Genomic DNA, 23,292 nt, shown 5'->3' on the forward strand with positions numbered 1-23,292 from the left:
TGAATTGCATTTCCCTGATGGCTAATGATCCTGCACATTTTTTCATGTATCTATTGGCCATTTGGATTTCCTCTTTGGAAAATATCTGTTTGCCTTTTGCCCAACTCTTAACTGGGTTGTTTGTTTTGTTGTTGAGTTTAGTGATCTCTTTATATAATTTGGCTATTAATCTTTCATCAGTTGCATAGTTTGCAAATAATTTCTCCCATTCATTCAGTTTCCCCTTCACTCTCCTGTTTCTTTTGCAATTCAAAATCTCATTTTGATGTAATCCCATTTGTTAATTTTGGTTTTGACTGCCTGTGCCTTTGGCATCTTTTCCAACAACTCCTTGTCTATGCTAAGGTCTTGCAGGGTTTCCCCAATGTTCTCTAATAATTTGGTAGTGTCAGGTCATAGATTTAGATCTTTAATCTATGTTGAGTGAATTTTTAATAAGCTGCAAGGTAGGGGTCTTGCTTCATACTTCTGCATGTGGAAATCCACTTTTCCCAGCACCATTTGTTGAAGAGACTGTCCTTCCTCCAGGCATTGCTTTTAGCTCCTTGGTCAAATATAAACTGGTTCTAGATGCTTGGATTGATTTCTGGTGATTCTATTCTATTACATTGGTCTATCTATATCTTTTTGTACCAGTACTAGGCTGTTCTGATTATAACAGCCTTGTATTATGTCTTTAAATCTGATATTGTGATGCTCCAGCTTTTACTCTTGTTGTTGTATTAGATTGCTTTAGCTATTTGGGACGTCCTGTGTTTCCATATGAATTCTGGCATCATTTTTTCTACATCTGAGAAGAATGTATTGCTGTTTTGATTGGTAACACATAGAATCTATAAATTGCTTTTGGAAGTCTGGACATTTTGATGATATTGATTCTTCCAATCAATGAACATAGAAGATTTTTCCATTTCTTTGCATCTTCCATTACTTTTTTTAAAAATTTTTATTTAATAAATATAAATATCCAAAGTACAACTTTTGGATTATAGCGGCTTCCCCCCCATAACTTCCCTCCCACCCACAACCAGCCCATCTCCTATGCCCTGAACCATCCCATTCACAACAAGATTCATTTTCAATTATCTTTATATACAGAAGATCAATTTAGTATATACTAAGTAAAGATTTCAACAGTATGCACACACACAGATACACAAAGTATAAAGTACTGTTTGAGTACTAGTTATACCATTAATTCACATAGTACAACACATTAAGGACAGAGGTCCTACATGAGGAGTAAGTGCACAGTGACTCCTGTTGTTGACTTAACAATTTGACACTCTTGTTTATGATGTCAGTAATCACCTGAGGCTCTTGTCATGAGCTGCCAAGGCTATGGAAGCCTCTTAAGTTCACCAACTCCAATCTTATTTAGACAAGGTGATCGTCAAAGTGGAAGTTCTCTCCTCCCTTCAGAGAAAGGTACCTCCTTCTTTGATGGCCCGTTCCTTCCGCTAGGATCTCACTCACAGAGATCTTTCATTTAGGTAATTTTTTTGACACAATGTCTTGGCTTTCCATGCCTGAAATACTCTCATGGCATTTTAGCCAGATTCCTGTCTCCAGGAATCTATCCATTTCTGATAGATTTCCCTGTTTGCTGGCATACAATTCTTTGTAGTAATTTGTGATGACTTTTATTTCTATGGTTTCTGTTGTTAAATTCCCTTTTTCATCTTTGATTTTATTGATTTGGGTCTTCTTTCTGCTTTTTTTAAGTTAATTGGGCCAATGGGGTGTCAATTTTGTTTATTTTTTCAAAAAACCAGCTCTTCATTTTGCTGATTTTTTTTGTAATTTTTTTGATTCAATCCTGTTGATTTCTTCTCTGATATTAATTATTTCTCTTCTCCTACTAGATTTGGGTCTGGTTGGCTGCAGTTTTTCTAGATCCTTGAGATGCATTGATAGCTCATTTTATTTGGTGCCTTTCCAATTTCTTGATGTAAGCACCTATTGCTATAAACTTTCCTCTTAACACTGCTTTTGCTGTATCCCATAAAATTTGATATGTTGTGTTGTTACCCTCATTTTTTCCAGAAAGTGTTTGATTTCTCTTTTGATTTTTTCTATTACCCACTGTTCATTCAGGAGCATGTCATTCAGTCTCCATGTGTTTTTATATGCTCTTGGGATTCCTGAGTTGCTAATTTCCAGCTTCAATCTACTGTGGTCTGAGAAGAGAAAATACCCACATGAATAAAATCAGAGATGGAAAAGGGAATGTAACCACAGACACCACAGAAATAAAAAGAGTTATCGGAAATTATTACAAAGCGTAGTATGCTGACAAACAGAGAAATCTATCAGAAATGGATGGATTCCTGGACATATGCAACCTACCTAAATTGAACCAGGAAGACATAGAAAATCTAAACAGACCCATAACTGAGACAGAAATTGCATCAGTAATAAAGTCCCTCCTGACCAAGGAAAGCCCAGGACTGTATGGATCCACGGCTGAATTCTACAAGACATTGAAAGAAGAACTATCTCCAATTCTTGTCTAAGTATTCATAACAATTGAAATAGAGGGAATCCTCCCAAATTCTTTCTATGAAGCCTGCATCACCTTAATCCCTAAGCCTGAGAAAGATGTAACATTGAAAGAAAATTACAGTCTAATATATGCTTTGAACATCCTGTGATCTTCTACTGGGAGGTTTTATTCCTTTACCTTCTTTCATACTGATGGCCGTGTTTCTGTGTTTCTGTGTGTAACACATCTTTTAGCATCTTTTGCAGGGCTGGGTTAGTGGTGACTAATTCTTTCAATTTCTGTTTGCTATGAAAGGTCTTTATTTCACCTTCATTCACAAATGAGAGCTGGGCTGGCAGTTTTTCTCTCTTAGTACTTGGGCTATATCTCACCATTCCCTCCTAGCCTGTAAGGTTTCTGATGAGAAGTCTGCTGTGAGTCTAATTGGAGATCCCCTCAGAGTAATCTGACGTTTCTCCCTTGCACATTTTAGAATCTTTTCTTTATGTTTCACTCTGGTGAGTTTGATTCTCACAACGTATCGTCATGAGGATCTCTTTTCGTAATGTTTATTGGGGATTCTATGTTCTTCCTATGCTTGGATGTCTCTTTCCATTTCAAAACCCAGGAAGTTTCCTGCTAGTATCTCAATAAAAAGGCCCTCTAATCCTTTTTCTCTCCATGCCTTCAGGAACTCCTAGAACCCGAATGTTGCATTTTTTAATAGTATTCGGTAGATTCCCAACAATTATTTTTAGATTTCTAATTTCCTCTTCTTTTCTTTGGTTTGACTGTATACTTTCCTGTGGTCTGTCTTCTGAGTCCAATATTCTCTCTTCTGCTTCACTGATTCTGTTTTTAATACTCTCAAATGTGCTTGTTATTTGTTCTGTTGAATTCTTCATTTCATTTTGATTTCTCTTCACTATCACACTTTCTTGTTCTACTAGTTTCTTCATTTCATTTGATTCCTACTTAAGATTTCATTTCCATTAGTGAGATTTTCTGTCCTATCCTGCATGGATTTCTGTAGTTCATGCATTTGTTTTTGATAATTTCTAAATGTTCATATAAATTTTTGATATCCATATCTTGCATTTCTTTTATCTCATCTTTATAATCTAGTATTGGAGTGTCATGTTCATTTGGGAGCATTATGATGTCTTCCTTGTTCTTCTTTCTTGGTTTCTGCGTTTGTTGTTTGGCATTGTGGAGATGTTCTTTAGTTTCTTCTTCTTCTGTTTTTGTTTGTTTGTTTGTTTTTATTGCTGTGGTAGCTTTTCTCATTATATTATGATTCTAGATTAAGTGGACTGTCTGTGTTTGGTGAATCTCCAGAGGCTTGTGGTGAGTGTGGCCAGAGAGCTCTGGTGGGTTCTTCATGATTAAGGGTATACCTAAGGTGACACACCCAGGTTTGGCGTGTTGAATATTTCTCTCTCTCTCTCTCTCTCTTTATTCAGAATGGAAGTAATTCCACTCAGCTGAGCTCTTCTATTTGATGGCATTGAGTGCCTAAGTGCTAGCCCAAGTGGATATAATATTTGTCTGCTCTGTCCCAGTGACCACACAAAGGATCTGTGCAGCCCTCAGTGTAAGCTCAGATTCCCCTGCAATGTCTCTCACTGGGTAGCAAAAGCCGCCCGAAATTGTGGTGTCTCCCATTGAGACCACTCAAGTCTCAGCCACACTGTGAGTTCTCCCATACACCCTCAGTTTTGTTTTATTTTGTTTTGTTTTCACAATCCAGGTTCATAAGCTCCACACATTCACTAGGTCTTAGTCTCCTGTTATTTCTCTGCACCAGAGTCAGGTTCTTCTGTTTGGCTGAGGGCAGGTGCACCCCAAGCTGGCACAGCTGTTACATATGTCCAGAATGGCACCTGCTGTAATGTTTTCCCCACCTTTGTAAGGTGAGTAGAGAGAGAATCGTGTCCGTACTGATCCCTTTTATTTTTTTTTTTCTCTCCTCTAGTTAGTCTGTTGAACTTTTCCCCATGGGGCTTCAAGCCTCGTTTCCTCTAGGCTCTTCCTGCTGCTTTTCCGCCAATGTCTCAGGCTTCTGCTTCAGGTTTCTCCTCACTACCCTTTCCAGCACTGGTGTATAGACTCGGCAGCTGGTTTCCCGAGCCATGGGCACCTGTGCCCTCCACGTAGGTCCACTGTGTCCCGCTAATTCCAGCAGTGTTTTCTTTCAGTTTTTTCCCTAACTCTTTCCTGAGACTACAGTATCTCCACTTTTATTAAACTATCTTTTCCTGGACTATCAGTGAGCTCCCTCCCTATTCTGCCATCTTGGAGTCCCTGTATTTTCAATTTCTTTTTTTTAATGTTTTGTGGTCCTCATCATGGAGTTCTTAGACATCCTTGGTTAAATTTTTTCCCAGGTATTTTACTTTTTGTGGCTATTGTGAATAGGTTGATGTTAGAAGTTCTATCTTAGCCATGACATTGTGTATACAAGGTCTGTTTATTTTTGTGTGCTGATTTATATCCTGCTGTTATACCAAATACTTCTATGAGTTCCAGTAATCTCTTAGTGGAGTCTCTGTATCCCCTATATATAGGATCATGTCATCTGAAAATAGGGATAGTTTTACTTCCTCCTTCCCAATTTGTATTCCTTTGATTTCTTCTTGTTGCTTAATGGCTCTGGCTACATCTTCCAGGACTGTATTGAATAGCAGTGGTGAGAGCGCGCATTCTTTTCTGCCTCTGGATCTCAGTGGGAATGCTTCTACCTTTCCCCATTCAATAGGATGCCGGCAGTGGGATTGTCATGAATTGCCTTGATTGTTTTCATGTAGGTACATTTATACCCAATTTGTTTAGGTTTTCTTCTTGAAAGAATGCTAAATTTTATCATGTGCTTTCTCTGCATATTGAGATAATCAACTAGTATTGGTTCAACATTTTGTTAATGTGATATATCCCATTGATTAAATTTAAAATGTTGAGCCTTCCCTGCATATCAGGGATAAATCTCATTTGTCCTGGGTGGGTGATCTTTCTGTTGTGTTGTTAGATTCGATTGGCTAGAATTTTGTGGAAGATCATTGCATCTGTGTTTATCAGGGAAATTGGTCTGTAGTTCTCTTTCTCAGTTGTATGTTTTTCAGGTTTAGGAATTAAGGTGATGCTGGCTTCATAGAAAGAATTTCTATTTCAATTGTTTTGTATAGCTTGAGAAGCATTGGAGTTAGTTCTTTAAATGTCTGGTATAATTTAGTGGTTAAGCCATCTGGTCCTTGTCTTGTCTTGGGAGAGCCCTTATTACTGAATCAGTTTCCATCTTGGTTATGGGTCTGTTTTGGTTTTCTATGTCTAATAGCTCAATTTTGGTAGTTTGTATGTGTCCAGGAATCTATCCATAGCTTCTGTGTTTTCTGGTTTGTTGGCATACAGTTCTTTGATGTAATTTCTGATGATTCTTTTTTATTTCTTTGCTGTCTGTTATATTTCCTTTTTCATCTCTATTAATTTGGGTTTTCTCTCTCCTGGTTGATCATTTTGGGCCAGTGATGCGTCAATTTTGTTAATGTTTATGAAAAATCAGCTCTTCATTTTGCTGACCTTTTTTTGTTTCAATTTTGATTATTCTCTAATTTTAATTATTTCTTTTCTCTCATTTGTTTTGGGTTTGGTTTGCTCTTGTTTTTCTAGGTCCTTCAAATGCATTGATAGCTCATTTATTTGGTGGCTTTCCAATATCTTGATTTGTGCACCAATTGCTATCAACTTTCCTGTGTACATGGCTTTTACTGTATCCTATGAGTTTTAGATTGTTGGGTGTTGATTGATATTTTTGTGTTGAAGTTGTATTTTTGTCTTCATATTTTTTTCCAGAAATCTTTTGATTTCTCTTGATTTCTTGAATGACCCACTGATCATTCAGGAGGATATATCTGAGTCTCCATGTATTTGCATATGTTGTAAATTCCTGAGTTGCTGATTTCCAGCTTTATTCCATGTGGTCAGAGAAGATGCATGGTATGATTTCATTCTTTTTGAATTTGCTGAGACTTGCTTTATCACCTAACATGTATCCATTCCTAGAAAAAGATCTGTGCACTGCTGAGAAGAATGTATTTTTTGCAACTGTAGGATGAAAGATTCTGTATCTATCTCTTAGGTCCCGTTGGACTATAGTGTCCACTAATTGGTGTTTCTTCGCTGATTTTCTGTCTGATTGATCTGTCCATTGTTGAGAGTAGGGTATTGTGGTACCCCATTACTATTGTAGTGGAGTCTATGTATCTATTTATATCTACTAACATTTCTTTAAAATAGTCATGTGCCCTGTAATTAGTTTCATATACCTTTATAATAGTTACCTCTTCCTGTCAATTTCATCGCTTATTCATTACATAGTCCCCTTATTTGTCTCTTTTAACAAATTTTGTATTGAAGTCTATTATATCTGATATTAGAATGGTTACTCCAGCTCTTTTAGTTTCTGTTGACAGGGAATATCTTTTTCCATCCTTTTACTTTCAGTCTGCCTGTATCTTAATTGATGAGGTTTGTTTCTTGTAGGCAGCAAAGAGATGGGTTTTCTTTTTTAATCCATTCAAACAGTCTGTTTCTTTTAACTGGAGAGTTGAGGCTGTTTACGCTCAAGGTGACTATTGATAAGTAATGACTTGGCCTTACCATTTTTCCATAAATGTTCCTATTGTTTACTTTGGATTTTATTCATATTTTACTGGGAGATATTCTGCCTTCACCTTCTTTCATAGTGAAAACCATATTTTTGTGTTTTGTGTGTAGCACATCCTTAAGTATCTTTTGTAAGGCTGGACTGTGGTGGAAAATGTTTTGATTTTATGTTTGTTATGGAAAGTCTTTATTTCACCTTCATTCATAAATGAGAGCTTTGGAGGGTACAGTATTCTGGATTGATAGTTTTTTTTATCATAAGACTTGGAATATATCTCAACATTCTCTTCTATTCTGTGGGGTTTCTGATGAGAACTTAGCTGTGAGTCTAATTGGAGTGCCTCTGAAAGTAATCTGGTGTTTCTCTGAGGCATGTTTTAGAATTTTGTCTTTATGTTTTACTTTGAATAGTTCTATTACAATATTTTTGGTGAAGATTTTTTCTGGTCATATCTATTAGGAGTTCTGTTTGCTCCCTGTACTTGCATTTCCCTTTGTTTCTCCAAAATAGGGAAGTTTTCTGTTATTATTTCACTAAAAAGACCTTTTAATTCTTTCTCTCTATACCTTAAGGAAATCCTTTAAGACCCATATGTTGGGTCACTTGATAGTATCCCATAATTCTCCAACACTGTTTTTTAGTTTTCTAATTTCTTTATTTTTCTTTTTTTGGTCTGACTGTAAAATTTCCAGAGATTTGTCTTCTAAGTGGATATTCTTTCTTCTGCTTTAGTGAGTCTGTTGTTATGGCTTCCCACCATAGTTTTTATTTATTCTACTGAATTCTTCATTTCCAAGATTTCATTTTGATTTTTCTTTAAGATCTTAATTTCATGGGAAAAATATTCTTTCATGTCATGTACTATTTCATTAATGTGTGCATTTGCTTCTGATTGCTCTAAGTAATCATATGATCAATTATTTGAATTCCATTTCTGGCATTTCTTCATTCACATCATCTTCATAATATAATATTGAAGTGTTGTGTTCATTTGGGAGTGTCATGTTGTCTTCCTTTTTCTTGTTTCTTGATTTGATGTGTTTATTATTCAGTATTTGTGGAGACACTCATTGGTTTCTTTGTGTTTTTTTTTTTTTTTTTTTTTCTGTGGCAGCTTTTATCATTGGACTATCCCTCTGTGGATTAGTAGAGCATCTTCTTTTTCAGTGTATACCTAGATGCATCAGGTGGATATGAGCAGGGACTTCTGTTCAGTACTGCAGGGTGAAGGGGGTGTCCAAGGTGACACCCATATTGGGCATGGTAAACCTCCTCTTTTTTTTTTATCATAGGGGAGATTTGTTCTGTTCTGTTGTTATAGACCAAGTCACCTCCTCTCCTTGAAGGAGACCAGTGCCTGGGCTGCAGCCTCAGCAAGTATAATATTCCTCTGCTCTCCCACAAGAACCACACAAAGGATCTGTGCAGTTTCCGGTTTTAGCACAGTTTCCACAGCAGTGTCCCTCACCAGGGAATCAGGGAGCCCTGAGCTTGTGGAGCCTCCCACAATGACTTCCCAAAGTCTCAGCCACACCCTTAGTCTGCCCATGCAGCCTTAATGATCTCACAGTCCCAACATAAAAGTCTCCCACAGTCATGGGCACCCAGCCCCCCAGTCAGTTCTCCCTACCATATGCAGGAGTTTCTACTGGCCTGGTTACTGGGTATGGAAAGGAGCTGACAAAACTTACAGATGTCCAAAAGGGTGCCTGTTCTCTATTAGCTTGTTGCAGGATGCCATTGGTTACATGGTGATCAGAGAGAGAAATGGGCCCCCCATTTTTTCTCCTCTAGTTTGGCAGGTTCACTATCTGCCATAGGGCTCCAAGCCAGATTCCCTCCAAGCTTTTCCTGCAGTTTTATCAACAGCGGTTTGGGCTGATGCAATCTGGTCTCACCCCACTCTCCAAAGTGGTGTGGAGGCTCTCAGTGGTAGCTGTGGTCATGAGTAGTGCATGTCCACACCCTCCATGTAGGTCCACAGTGTCCCTCTAATTGCATGGAGTTTCCTCTGCTGCTTTTTCTCTGACTCTTCCCTGAGACTGCACTCTTCACTGTTTTAAAACTATCTTCCCCTAGACTAGAGCAGTAAACTCTCTCCATACTGTGCCATCTTAATCCAACCCCCTAAAGCATTATTGAAAAAGATAACAAAATGGAAGCAAACAAGGAAGATCTGATTTCGCCCAGCAAACTTTTATTTCCTTCATCATTGTTTGATAATTTAATTTGGCCATATACTCAATGAAAATGAAAAATTAAATAAATTTGGATGACAGTAAGGTCCAGCTTAAATCAACCTCTCAATTAAATAAGGGAAGAAAGCACTCTTTTATGTAAGTATTTTATTGAAATGTAACATATATACCAAGAAATGCACATAAGTGTACAAATAAATATTTTTTAAAGATTTGTTTATTTATTTGAAAGTCAGAGTTACACAGACAGAGGAGAGGCAGAGAGAGAGAGAGCCGGAGAGAAAGAGAGAGCGAGCTCTTTAGAGACAGAGAGAGAGAGAGAGAGAAAGAAAGGTCTTCCATCCCTTGGTTCACTCCCAAAATGGCTGCAATGGGTGGAGCTGTGCCCATCTGAAGCAGGAGTCTAGAACTTCTTCCAGGTCTCTGATGCGGATGCAGGGGCCCAAGGCCTTGGGCCATCTTCTACTGCTTTCCAAGACCATAGCAGAGAGCAGGATAGGAAGTGAAGCAGCTGGGACTCAAACTGGTGCCCATTTGGGATGCCGGCACTGCAGACAGCAGCTTTACCCGCTAGGCCACAATGCCAACCCCATAAATAATTTTTATATCTGAGCACACTCATAACCAACATCCAAGTTCAGAGCAAAGCATTACTGGTATTCTAAGAATCCTCACTGTCTTCTTCACTACCTTTCCTTTTTTTAATGTGGGGAAAGAAGAATATATTGTTATTTACATGATATGATTCAGTGAAGCAATACTTATAACTAAATACCAAATATTATAGCTACACAGTTTTTGTAGTCTCTGTATATATTATCTTTCACAAGTAAGAGAAAACATGATATTTATCTTTCTGGGTATGGCTTATTTAACTTAGCATTGTTATCCATGTTTGACAGGTTAGAGAAGCAGATGCATTTTCATTTTGCCTCTCCATAGTCTTAACCTAAGTTCACACTCTTCCCCAGGCTGAAGGAAGAAATGTGAATGGCATCAAAGTACCCCTAAGTTTACTGAACTGTTTCTTGGAGAGAATATAACCTACATTAAAGTTTTATATAGTAGTGTGCTTAAGAAATGGGAAGCTCTTCTAGGCACAGAAATATGATCTTCAAAATGGCATCAGGAAAGTTCTTTTAGACTTCATTTTCCCCCATCAAATGTGCTAAGCACTATTTTTGCCTAACAATGTAAGTGCAGGCAAAAATCAGAAATTATTAATGTATTGATAAATTTTTCACTGTCACATGGTTCTCTGTTTACCACTTCCAGTTTTCAGTCTAATCCATTGAATATTTTTTGACTATTTACCACATAAATTGCATTGTGTTATTCTTTAGGAAGAAGTATTGATGAAAGATGTGTATGGCATAATTCCTGTATCATGAATCTCAGTATTCCTTGGAAAATAATTTTCATTCATCTATCTAGTGTATATTAATTGGAAGTAATAACATAGGAGATACAAATTAATTGTTAGGAGGCTGAGACATTTAACATATTGTTTAACTTTTATCAGAATCATTGGCATTTATGATGAAGGAAGAATCGGTGACTGTCTTTGAAAGAAGTGGATACTTCCATCGGTGGGTTTGCAGTATAGAAAAGAGACATTGCAGTCTATGTAGAGCATGCTGAACTAGAAAAAGACTGTTGTGGGCAGAGCAAGTTGTTGGGGAAGTAGCAACAATGGAGTTTAGAAGGTAATCTGAAGGATAAGACCCCCCCTAAAAAACAAATAAATTAGGACTAGATTGTGGAATACTAAACTTACGTTTTGAAGAATTTGGAACTTTGGTGTCCTATAAAGAAATCAAAATTTTTGTACAGAAAGTATATGAAGAACTTTTTTTTTAGAAAGGGCAAATAATACCTTACTGACTTGGAAAGGTGAGAAACTGATACTGAGGTTCAATTATAAGTCTCTTGGAAAGGTGAGAAACTGATACTGAGGTTCAATTATAAGTCTCTTATTGAAGCAAACATGGACAGCTTAATCTAATTTTTACTATTATTCCTGAATTATCTAAGGCCTCCAGATCTTAGAGCAAAAGATAACCTTCAATCCTAAAGAATTATCAATCACACTACAGTTGGAGAAGCCACCTCCTTTCTGTCCTTACTGAATGGTGTAAGATCTACAGAGATATCCACCACCTCCCTTCCCAGTTCCAAGAAATGTGTTTAGGGGGAATGGGGGAGAGAGAAACACAGAGAGAGGGGAGTTCATTGAACTTGTGCATTAAACACTAGTGGAAATTTTCTTTTTAAAAAATTTTGTTTATATAAACAGAATAGATTTTGTACATTTCAAAGGTACATTTCCAAGAAGACAGCCATGCTTCCCTCACTTCCTTGCTCCCCACAATCATATCCCAAAGAGACCATTTTGTTAGTATGTATTTTTTTTTTTGTATTCTGTAGTAGCTGCCACATATAACAGAAAATACATTGTCTTTTTGGGACTGGCTTATTTCACTAAGCATAATGGTTTCCAATTGCTTTCATTTTGTTACAAAACACAGAATTTCATTATTTTTATGGCTGAGTAATATTCCATAGTACACATAATTTCTTTATCCAGTCATCAGTTGATGGACGTTTGGGTTGATTCTGTATTTTAGCTTTGTGGATTGTGCTGCAATGAACATGGGAGTACAGATAACTCTTTCATATGCTGATTTCATTTGCTTTTGGTAAATTCCCAGGGATGAGATGGCTGTGTCATATGTTGGATCTATTTTAAGTTTTTTGAGGTATCTTCATACTGTCTTTCAAAATGACTGTACCAGTTTACATTTCCACGAAAAGTAGATGAGGATACCTTTCCCCGAGTGCTTGCCAGCATTTATTGTTTGTTGATTTTTTTATGAGAGCCATTCTAACTGGGTGTGGTGGAACCTTATTGTAGTTTTGATTTGCATTTCCCTAATGACTAGTGATCCTAAGCATATTTTCAAGTGGCTGCTGGCCATTTGAATTTCCTCGTTTGAAAAATGCCAGTTCAAGTCCTTTGCCTATTTCTTAACCAGATTGTATTCTTGTTGTTGAGTTTTTGAGCTCTTTATAGATTCTGGATATTAATCCTTTATCAGTTATAGAGTTTGAAAGCATTTTTCTCCCATTCTGTCTGTCGTCTCTTCACTTTGCTGAATGTTTTTTTTTTCTTTTAGTACAGAAGCTTCTCAATTTGATATAATCCCATTTGTCACTTTTGTCTTCAATTGCATTTGCCTCTGAGGTCTTTTATAAGAAATTTTGCTTATCCCAATGTCTTGCACAGTTTTCCCAATGTTCTCTAGTAAGTTGATGGTATCAGGTCATAGATTTTGAGAGTTGATCCATTTTGAGTTGATTTTTGTGTAAGGTATAAGAGAGGGGTCTTCTTTTATACTTTTGCACGTGGCAATCCAGTTTTCCCAGCAACATTTGTTCAAGAGACTGTCCTTGCTCAGAGACTGAATTTAGCTTTTTGTTGAAGATTAGTTGATTGTAGATGTGTAGACTGATTTCTGGAGTTTTTATTCTGTTCCATTGGTCTACATTGATTCTTGTGCCAATACCAAGCTGGTTGAGTAGTGTGTCTTGAAATCTGATATTGTAATGCTGCTGGCTTTGTTTTTGTTGTTTAAGATTGCTTTAGCTGTTTAGGGTCTCTTGTGTTTCCACGTAGCATCTTTTTTTTTTTTTTCTAGATTGGTACTCTGAGATTACATTGAATCTGTAAGTTGCTTTTAGTAGTATGGATTTTTCATGATATTAATTCTTCCACTCCATGAACATGGAAGATTTTTCCATTTTTTGTGTTGTTTTCTGTTTCTTTAATGTTTTGTAGTTTTCATTGTAGATATCTTTCACCCCCTTGGTTAAATTTATTCCATTGCAAATTTTTTGTAGCTATTGTGAATGGGACTGATCTTAGAGGATTTTTGTCAGTTGTGGTATTGTCTGTGTATACAAAAGCTATTGATTCTTCTGTGTTGATTTTATATTGTGCAACTTTGCCAAATTCTCTTATGAGTTCCAGTAGTCTCCTACTGGAGTCTTTTGGTTCCCCTACATGTAGAATCATGTCATCTGTAAACAGGGATAATTTGACTTTTTGAATTTGTATAATTTTATTTTTTTTCTTGCTAATGGCTCTTTTTAAAACTTGCAGATCTATACTAAATAGCAATGGTAAAAGTGGCCATCCTTGTCTGGTTCCAGATCTTAAGGAAATTCTTTCAACTTTTCCCCATTCTGTAAGATGATGGCTGGGGCTTTGTTCTATATGATCTTGAGTGTGTTGAGGAATGCTCCTTCCATACCCAATTTGCTTAAGGTTTTCATCATAAAATGATGTTGTATTAAATCAAATACTTTCTCTGCATCTATTGAAATTATCATATGGTTTTTACTTAAAGTTTTTAATATGATATATTATGTTTATTTATTTGCATATGTTGAATCATCCCTGTATACCAGGGATAAATCCTACTTGGTCTTAGTGAATAGGCTTTCTGATGTATTGTTTGGTTTGTTTAGATAGTATTTTGTTGAGGATTTTTACATCTCTGTTCACTGGGGATATTAGTCTTTTGTTCTCTTTGTTGTATCTTGTTCTGGTTTTGGAATTAAGGTGATACTTACCTCACAGGAAAAATTTGGGAGAATTTCCTCCCTTTAAATTGTTATGAATAGTTTGAGAAGAATTGCAGTTAGTTCTTCTTTAAAAGTCTGGTAGAGTTCAGCAGTGAAGGTACCTGGTCCTGGGCTTTATTATTGATTCAATCTCTGTCTTCCTTATTGGTTTGTTTCAGCTTCTTAATGTCTTCATAACTTAATTTTGTTTGCATGTATCTAGAAATGTTTCCATTTCTTCTAGATTTTCCAATTTTATGGCATATAGCTGTTAATAGTAACTTCTGATGATTCTTTTTATTTTTGTGGTATCCATTGTAACATCTCCTTTTTTTATCTCTGCTGTTATTGATTTGGGTCGTCTTCTTTTCTATGGTTTTTGAGCCTATGGTGTATCAATTTTGTTTATTTTTTCAAAAAACTAGCTCTTCATTTCACTAATCTTGTTCAAGCATATCGATACTTTTTTAAAAAAAGTGTGTGTGTGTGGAGAGACAGAGAGACAGAGAGAGACAGACATCTGTCACCTGTTGTTACACTCTCCAAATGCAAGCTATATCCAAGACTGGCCCAAGCACTTAGAACTTCATCTGAGTCCCCCATTTATGTGGCAGGGACCCAACTACTTGAGCCATCATCTGTTGCATTTCAGGGTATGCAGTAGCAGGTAGATGGAATTGGAAGTGGAGCCAGAACTCAAACTCTGGCAGTCCAGTGTGGGAAATAAGCAACCCAAGCAGTGTTTTAATGTCGCTCCCCCTCTTCATGGAGGAACAACACTAAACCCTTCCTAGCCTTCATATCCGAGTCACGGCACCATTATGTCACTCCCCCTCTTCATGGAGGAACGACACAGGACCCTGCGCTGTTCTTTTGTCTGCTCGGCCCTCCCCGGGTTTGCTGCTGGTTCTTCCCAGGTTGGCTACCGACCCTTCCACCTCCGTGGAAGGGCGATTCCCCCTGCCACTTTCCCCACTTCCGCGGGGGAGTGGCACACCGCCAGCCAGCTCTCTCGGGGGCTGCACAGGTGTTCCTTCAGATAGATATTCCCGGTGCATGTTGTCTCTCTCCTCCTTTATAGTCCTCTTCCACCAATCCCAACTCTGCTACCCACACGCCGAGTACGCTGCTCTCCTCCAATCAGGAGCAGGTCCTACAGTTTATTGGTTGAACTGGAGGCAGCTGTGTAGAAGCTGTTTCCTCCTCTCCCAGCGCCATATTGTGGGAGAGCAGATGCATAGAATAAGTCTTAATTCCAGTAACTTAGTCTAGTCCGAGTTGCTCCCAGTTGCTCCCCACAGATCCCCCTTTCTTTTTATTTTTGGCGTTGATACGCACCTGTCTTCGGTGTCCCGCGGCACACACTCTGCTCTGCTTGCTAGAGTTGCCCACAGGTGCTTACAAGCCCTACCAATCAGGCAAACTGAATCCGGGTCCTCTCTTCGCCATGTTGTGAGGAGGTTTTTAGGCGCTGATGCGTGCCTGTGTTCGGTGCCCTGCAGCGCATGCTCTGCTCTGCTAGAACTGCCTGCAGGTGCTAACAAGCCCTACCAATCAGGCAAACCGAATCCAAGCCTTCTCATTGCCATATTGTGGGGAGACTTATTGATGTTGATAACGTGCCTGTCTTCGGTGACCTGCAGTGGGTAAGCTGCTAGCCGCCAGCAGGTGCTTATCGTCTTACTAATCAGGCAGACTGAATCCAAGCTCTCTCATTGCTGTGTTGTGGGGAGGCCTTATTTTTCTCTATTTCTCTATCTCCGGGCATTCCTATTTCTCCCATTTTACTTCTACCTGCCAGCATTCCTATTTCTCTCATTTTACTTCTAAACTTCTGTTTCTCTTATCCCTGCGGCTTCCTGGTGCCCGCCCCGAGGCTGCTTCTCGGCACCTCGCCCCGCGGCGGCTTCCCGTCTCTGCGTGGCTTCCCGGCGCCCGCCCTGCGGCGGCTTCTCTGCTCTGCGCGGCTTTCCGGCTTCGTGCGCACTCCGTGGTCTCCGCGCACTCCGTGGTCTCCGCGCCCCTTCGCGCCCACACCACGGCCTTAGTGCTAGCCCCGCGTTAACTATCTACTTGCACCCCGTGCACTCTCCCCGTTCGTGCCCCGCACGCTCTCTCTGCATGCGGCGGCTTCCGCGAGTCACACAGCCTAGCTCACGTTTCCGCCACCGGTATTCAGTCTAAGTTCTTCGGGCTAACCTGGCGAATTCAACCTAGCTTACGTCTGCGCCTTTCGGTTTGGCTTCCTGTCTTTTGCTCCCTGGGCTAATCTGACGGATTCCAACCTGGCCCACGTCTCCACCTCTGGTTCCAGATTTTCGCCCCTTGTTCCCTGGGCTGACTCGACGAATCCCAACATAGCTTACGTCTCTGCCTCAGCCTGCCCCTACGGCTTCATCCTCCCTAACATATTTTTCTCTACCCGGTATGTTTCCTAACTTTTCTTCCAACAATATTCCCCTCTCATTTCTCCTGGCTTCTCCCCACAGTCCGTATCCGAGTCTAAGTTTTCTTCTAGGTTTCACTTTCACTTTCAACCTGCAGTCCGTATCTAAGTTTCTTCTTGCTTTCACTTTAAATCCTAGCTTTCAATCCTAACTTCTTTCCCACAGTCCGTATCCAAGTCTATGCCTAGGCTTTCGATAGCTTCTTCCGGCACCTTTTCCATCCGGCTTTTCCCTAGGCTCTTTGCTAGTCTCTCCGGTATTTTCCCACTTCTTCCCGCTTCTTCCCTCCTAGGTTTCCTATCCGAGTCATGGCACCATTATGTCACTCCCCCTCTTCATGGAGGAACGACACAGGACCCTGCGCTGTTCTTTTGTCTGCTCGGCCCTCCCCGGGTTTGTTGCTGGTTCTTCCCGGGTTGGCTACCATCCCTTCCACCTCCGTGGAAGGGCGGTTCCCCCTGCCACTTTCCCCACTTCTGCAGGGGAGCAGCACACCGCTGGCCGGCTCTCTCGGGGGCTGCACAGGTGTTCCTTTAGATAGATATTCCCGGTGCATGTTGTCTCTCTCCTCCTTTATAGTCCTCTTCCACCAACCCCAACTCTGCTACCCACACACCGAGTACGCTGCTCTCCTCCAATCAGGAGCAGGTCCTACAGTTTATTGGTTGAACTGGAGGCAGCTGTGTAGAAGCTGTTTCCTCCTCTCCCAGCGCCATATTGTGGGAGAGCAGATGCATAGAATAAGTCTTAATTCCAGTAACTTAGTCTAGTCCGAGTTGCTCTCAGTTACTCCCCACATTTTAACCACTGAACTAAATGCCCACCCATACATGCTTTTTATAGAATGAAACCACACTAAAAATCCCATGAAAATAGAGATTTGAGGTTTTTCTGAACAAAGTATCTAATTCTGTGCTTAGAATCATTATTAAAATATGAAAAATTACATAAAATTACTAGACAAATGAGATGCCTAAAATGATTCAGTAGCAATGGGAATATCAAATCTTACTAAATATTACTAAAATAATCAGTATTTTATCTTTCCACCAAGAAAACACAGTGTCTGACTGATTTCTAAGTGACTCCAAACATTTAGGGTTTTGAGCATTCCAGATACTTGAAAAAAAACTCTAGAAAATATAAACTGGCAAAACACTCTTGCCACATTTTCTCTAAGCATGAATGAGTGCATGTTATACGTAACATTTATAATACCTACTCTTTGATACATATACAAAGTGTAAGCTCACAAGGAAAATTGTAAAACAATACAGAATTCATGAATATAGATGTTAAATTTCTATCATTAATACACACACACACACACACACACACATGTCTGAGTCTCATAAGTATAAGTAAAAAACCACCTCAGAAATTTCACACAGCAGGATATAATTATTTAAAGTTCAAAATATACAGTGATAAGCAATATATTGATTGGAAATGCATTCATTCATGAAAACACTTAAATCTTAGATGCCTGTGTGTAGAGAAAGGGAAGTGCATTTTCTGGGGACACATGACAAAGTTTCTGTGTTCTTAGTAACCTTCTCTGTCTTAAACTCCATGGTGATTTTTGAAATGATTTTTGTAGCATCAAATACTTTTAGAGTTGGAAAGGACCTTTGTAATAGAAGTCTAATTTCTCATTCTTATTTTTCTCATGAACAACTCAGGCTCAGAATATGGAAACACACAAAAATCAAAGTCACTTATTAGTGTTCATTCTATCACAAAGCACTGATAGAAGCTGAATGAATCTTTTGTTTGGATTTTTTGGTGCATGTAGGCTGTTTCTATGCACAAAATTCTTATCATAAACATTAAATAGCAATACCCAGTGCTTGAATCCACATTTTCATATTTGTCTCAATCATTTATTTTTAGTATGATATCAGAAATCATTTTAGAAAATGAAATATGAATGACATCATTATCATTTATTAGGTACTCCCTCTGTGTTTATCATCATTATAAGCTCTTTACATATATTAAGTAATCTGATGTATAATTACATTAAGTTCAGAGTCAAAATTTGTTCTCAGAAAGTATGTCAATAATTGCATTTTTGGGGCCATCACTGTGGTATAGTGGGTAAAGCTGCTGCCTGCCATGCCAACATCCAGTTTGAGACCCGGCTGCTCCACTTCTGATCCAGCTGTCTGCTATTGCCTGGGAAAGCAGTAAAGATGGCCTAAGTGCTTGGGCTCCTGCATCCACATGGAATGGAGGTCTGGAAAAGCTCCCCGCTCCTGGCTTCAGATTGCTGCAGCTCTGACCCTTGCAGCCATCTGGGGAGTGAACCAGCAGATGTAAGAGCTCTCTCTCTCTTTCTCTCTCTTTCTCTCTCTCTCTCTTTGCCTCTGCCTCTCTGTAACTCTGCCTTTCAAATAAAATAAATAAATCTTTTTTTTTTTTTTGACAGGCAGAGTGGACAGTGAGAGAGAGAGAGACAGAGAGAAAGGTCTTCCTTCCGTTGGTTCACCCTCCAATGGCTGCTGCGGCGGGCGTCCTGCGGCCGGCGCACTGCGCTGATCTGAAGCCAGGAGCCAGGTGCTTCTCCTGGTCTCCCATTGGGTGCAGGGCCCAAGCACTTGGGCCATCCTCCACTGCACTCCCGGGCCATAGCAGAGAGCTGGCCTGGAAGAGGAGCAGCTGGGACAGAATCCAGCATCCCGACCGGGACTAGAACCTAGTGTGCTGGTGCTGCAGGCGGAGGATTAGCCTAGTGAGCCGCAGCGCTGACCAAAATAAATAAATTAAAAGAAATAATATATTGTGATTAGCTATGACACATGGATTTAATTTGCAAAATATTTAGGGAGAGCAGAAAAGTTTCCCAGATGAATATGATGAGAAGTAAGCTACATGAGAAATGAAACTGAAGTGAAAGAGAAAATATAGGGGTGGAAATGGAGAGAGAGAGAGAGAGAGAGAGAGAGAGAATGAATGAATATAGGGGATGCTGAAGCAGAAAGGTAATTAATCACTTGTGTCTAAGTATAATACTGAATAGCAGATAAACTATGGACTGTGAGAATATAATGAGAGTTAGCCTGCAGGAGATCTTTTCCAAAATCCTTTGGTATGGGAAGTACCTCTTAGCTCCCCATCTCAACCTCAATGGTTTAGCACTGTATATGACCACAGAACTATAGCACTATTTGGGGTACCTCTAGAAGAAGAACTAAGGTTTTCTTCAAGAATCACATGTTTGAGGTGGAAATTAAATGAGCTATAATTTTGAATTATCTGTGTTTTGGCATTTGCTTCATGCCCATAAATGAGTGAGTAGCATATAACATAAAATTGAAGCAGTAGGTATTAATGAACTCATGACATGAGGAGTAGAGTGTTCTAATGACAGAAGCCTGAGGCACATCCATGTTTACAGCAAAAGAGGAAGCAGAGCTTGCAAATGAAACTGGAAAAGAAGCCATGGAGCTAAGAGGAAAACTTGATGAGTATGGAATAACAAACACCAAGGAAAGAGGGAGAATTTCAAGAAAGGTAGTTGAAGCCAGCATATTCAAATATTGCTGATACACTTGGAAACAATAAGGTAATTGGTTTCTTTGGAGTTGTTGAGAATAAATAGATGATATGTAAAGGAGTGACACTGAAGTGAGAAAGAGGAGATAGCCACGTGCACAATGGTTTCAAGAAGTTTAGTCTAAGGAGGTGGTGGTGGTAGATAGGATGATTACTGGGAGCAGGCAGATGTGGGAATAAGAAATAATGCACTGTTTTAGGATAATACAGACTACCAATATGTCTTGTGTTTCTGGGTGTATATTGGAGTTGGTGACTCACATTTGGTCTTCTTTGTTAAATGTGGCAGTTAAGAAGGACACTTGATTTTGATACTGTCTTTTTTTTTTTTTTTTTGACAGGCAGAGTTGTCTCCCTACCATTGGTTCACCCCCCAAATGGCTGCCATGGCTGGCCCGCTGCGCCAATCTGAAGCTGGGAGCCAGATGCTTCCTCCTGGTCTCCCATGCGGGTGCAGGGCCCAAGGACCTGGGCCATCCTCCACTGCCTTCCCAGGCCACAGCAGAGAGCTGGACTAGAAGAGGAGCAACCGGGACAGAATCTGGCACCCCAACTGGGACTAGAACCTGGCGTGCCGGCGCCACAGGCAGAGGATTAGCCTAGTGAGCTGCAGATTATGATACTGTCTTAAGAGGTAGGTGGGTTTTTATATAAACTCATAGAAATCTCCAAGGCTTTAGGTCTCCCTGGGGAGGTCTCTGTGTAACCTTACAGAAGACACTTGGGTGGGTTACATGTCCTCACTGTACCCTGAAATTGACCTTCCTCTTGGAGGTGCCTCACCTTGTTGAGCTGCCTCTAACATACTTGGCTCTTGGTGGTATAGTCTTATTTGCATTTCATCTCAAGTGATGACAGTTTTTTCTCCCAAAGTTTAATAAGATGAAATAATCAACTATTTAAAGACAAGAAAAAATATTAGTGTTTCTAAAGCTCAATTTTCTGATTTTATAATTATGAAACTTTAGAAACATGTGTTGGGCTTGGTTCCCTCTCCACTTCTTCTAGGGCTTACATAGTGTACTTATCTCTGTTTCCTGCCATATGGAGAAATTTTTAGGAAACATACACCCCATTGAATCAAATCTTAAAGCACTTAATGTATGCTGGTTCTTTTTGGGTTTCCATCCTTGTAGAGTCAAGGCAGAGGTATAATGAGAGGTACTCAATTTTGGCACAGATCCTTCTACTGCCCAAGCACCTAGAAGTATCCTTATTCCTTATAGATGATCTCAATATATTTATCATATAATAACTTTAACTCAAATATATTAATAATAATAGTTGATTGTTTTAGCATAGTAGTTTATCAGGTCCAATCCCAGATACTTAGTATGTACCATGTAATCTTTATAACAACCCTTTATTTTCTTTTTTAAAATGTTTATTTGTTTTTTGATTTAAAAGTCAGAGTTACACAGAGAGAAGAGACAGAGAGAGAGAGTTCTTCCTTCTGATGATTCACTCCCCAATTGGCTGCAGCAGCCATAGTTGTGCCAATCTGAAGCCAGGAAACAGGAGCTTCTTCTGGGTCTCCCACACGGGTACAGGGGCCCAAGGATTTGGGCCATCTTCTACTGCTTTCCCAGGCCACAGCAGAGAGCTGGATTGGAAGAGGAGCAGTCGGGACTAGAACTGGTGACCATATGGGATACCAGCACTTCAGGCCAGGGCATTAACCCACTGCGCCACAGCGCCAGCCCCACAACCCTTTATTTTTAGATAAATAAGTTCACCTTGATCATAGAGAGTTCATGGGTAACTTTTTATTTTTAGCTGTAAACTAAAGTGTCTTTCTGATGGGATGGCTTAGTAACTCAGCTGCTGACTCCCTGTTCAAACCCAACATATGAGATACCAGGACTATAGGAAAATATTGGAGTTCTTTAATTAACTGAAAAAAAATAAGAAGTTCTTGAAGATACAGAATGTATTTTCATTCAAAAGTGGGGCTAAAAAGCAATCTAGAATAGGGAAGGGTCAGGCCATCAAATATTGTGACTGACTGATAGAGTACTTTCCAGATGGGTCTATTTTTCTCTTCATGTTTCCCTGAGAACTTTCCTCTTCCCAGCATCACTAGAAAACTGACAAAGTATCATCTGCACAGTGCCAGCTACAAGAAGAGTCTTACATTAGGGTGGCATTGGAGTTCAGATGACTCTGAGAGAAAAACACCAAATGGTAGGTGGATGGCGTATACCCTATGTGTGTTCCCTCCTCCAAAAGAGGCTTATCACATTCAGTAGATCAGGTAAATGCAAAACACGTGTTGAAAGTAGAACTTGGGGGCCAGTTCTGTGGTGCAATGAGTTAAGCCCCTGTCTGCAACAACAGTATCCCATGTGAGTGCTGATTCCAGCCCTGGCTGCTTCATTTCACATCCAGCTCCCTGCTAATCTGCCTTGTAAGGCAGCAGACAGGCTCCCAGCTTTGACCTGGCCACTGTGGCCATTTGTGAATAGAAGATTCATTCTCTCACCTTCCTTCCTTCCTTCCTTCCTTCCTTCCTTCCTTCCTTCCTTCCAACTCTGTCTTTTAAATAAATAACTTAAAAACCTTAAAAAAAAAAAAAAAAACAGAAGGTAGAACTTGGAGAAGAACTGTGCCAAGTAGAGTTTTGGGGTATTTATAGAAGGCAGAGTTACATGGATGTAATGGTGCAAAAACAGGAAAATAAATCAGACTGCAACACTATAGGTTCTGGCTGGCACTGTGGTTCACTTGGCTAGTCCTCTGCCTGTGGAGGTTCTTGTCCCGGCTGGGGCGCTGGGTTCTGTCCCGGTTGCCCCTCTTCCAGTCCAGCTTTCTGCTGTGGCCCGGGAAGGCAGTGGAGGATGGCCCAAGTGCTTGGGCCGTGCACCCACATGGGAGACCAGGAGGAAGCACCTGGCTCCCGGCTTTGGATTGGTGCAGCCCACCGACCGTAGCAGCCATTTGGGGGGTGAACCAACAGAAGGAAGACCTTTCTGTCTCTCTCTCGCGCTGTTTAACTCTGCCTGTCAAAAACAAACAAACAAACAAACAAACAAACAAAAAACCACTATAGGTTCTCTATTTCTAAGCCTTATCCATCTCTAAACTTAGTAAGGGAAGTCAAACTGTGGCTTAAGCCTTGAAATCATCCCTGTGATAAACAGTATTAGTCAACACTGCTGGTTCCCCCAAGGGATGATTGCCTCATTCGGGAAAATGTCATGACATTTCAAGAATGCAATATATAACCAAATAGGACTGAATTAAAAGACCATGATGATTACGAATCTCAGCTAAGAGTAATAGAAATTTTCAAATATGTAAAGGTGGTTATTTGATATA

At 39.7% G+C, this 23,292-nt stretch overlaps 1 long non-coding RNA gene across 1 annotated transcript in view; it reads left to right on the forward strand.

The window, feature by feature from the left end:
• Nucleotides 1-23,292, forward strand: part of LOC103350738 (uncharacterized) — a 411,608-nt gene that overhangs the window by 266,785 nt on the left and 121,531 nt on the right. The window contains exon 4 of the long non-coding RNA XR_011378324.1: nucleotides 20,316-20,608. This is a non-coding gene — a long non-coding RNA (uncharacterized lncRNA). The remainder of the gene's footprint in view (nucleotides 1-20,315; nucleotides 20,609-23,292) is intronic.

Source organism: Oryctolagus cuniculus, chromosome 8 (assembly GCF_964237555.1).
Source record: "Oryctolagus cuniculus chromosome 8, mOryCun1.1, whole genome shotgun sequence".
NCBI lineage: Eukaryota > Metazoa > Chordata > Mammalia > Lagomorpha > Leporidae > Oryctolagus > Oryctolagus cuniculus.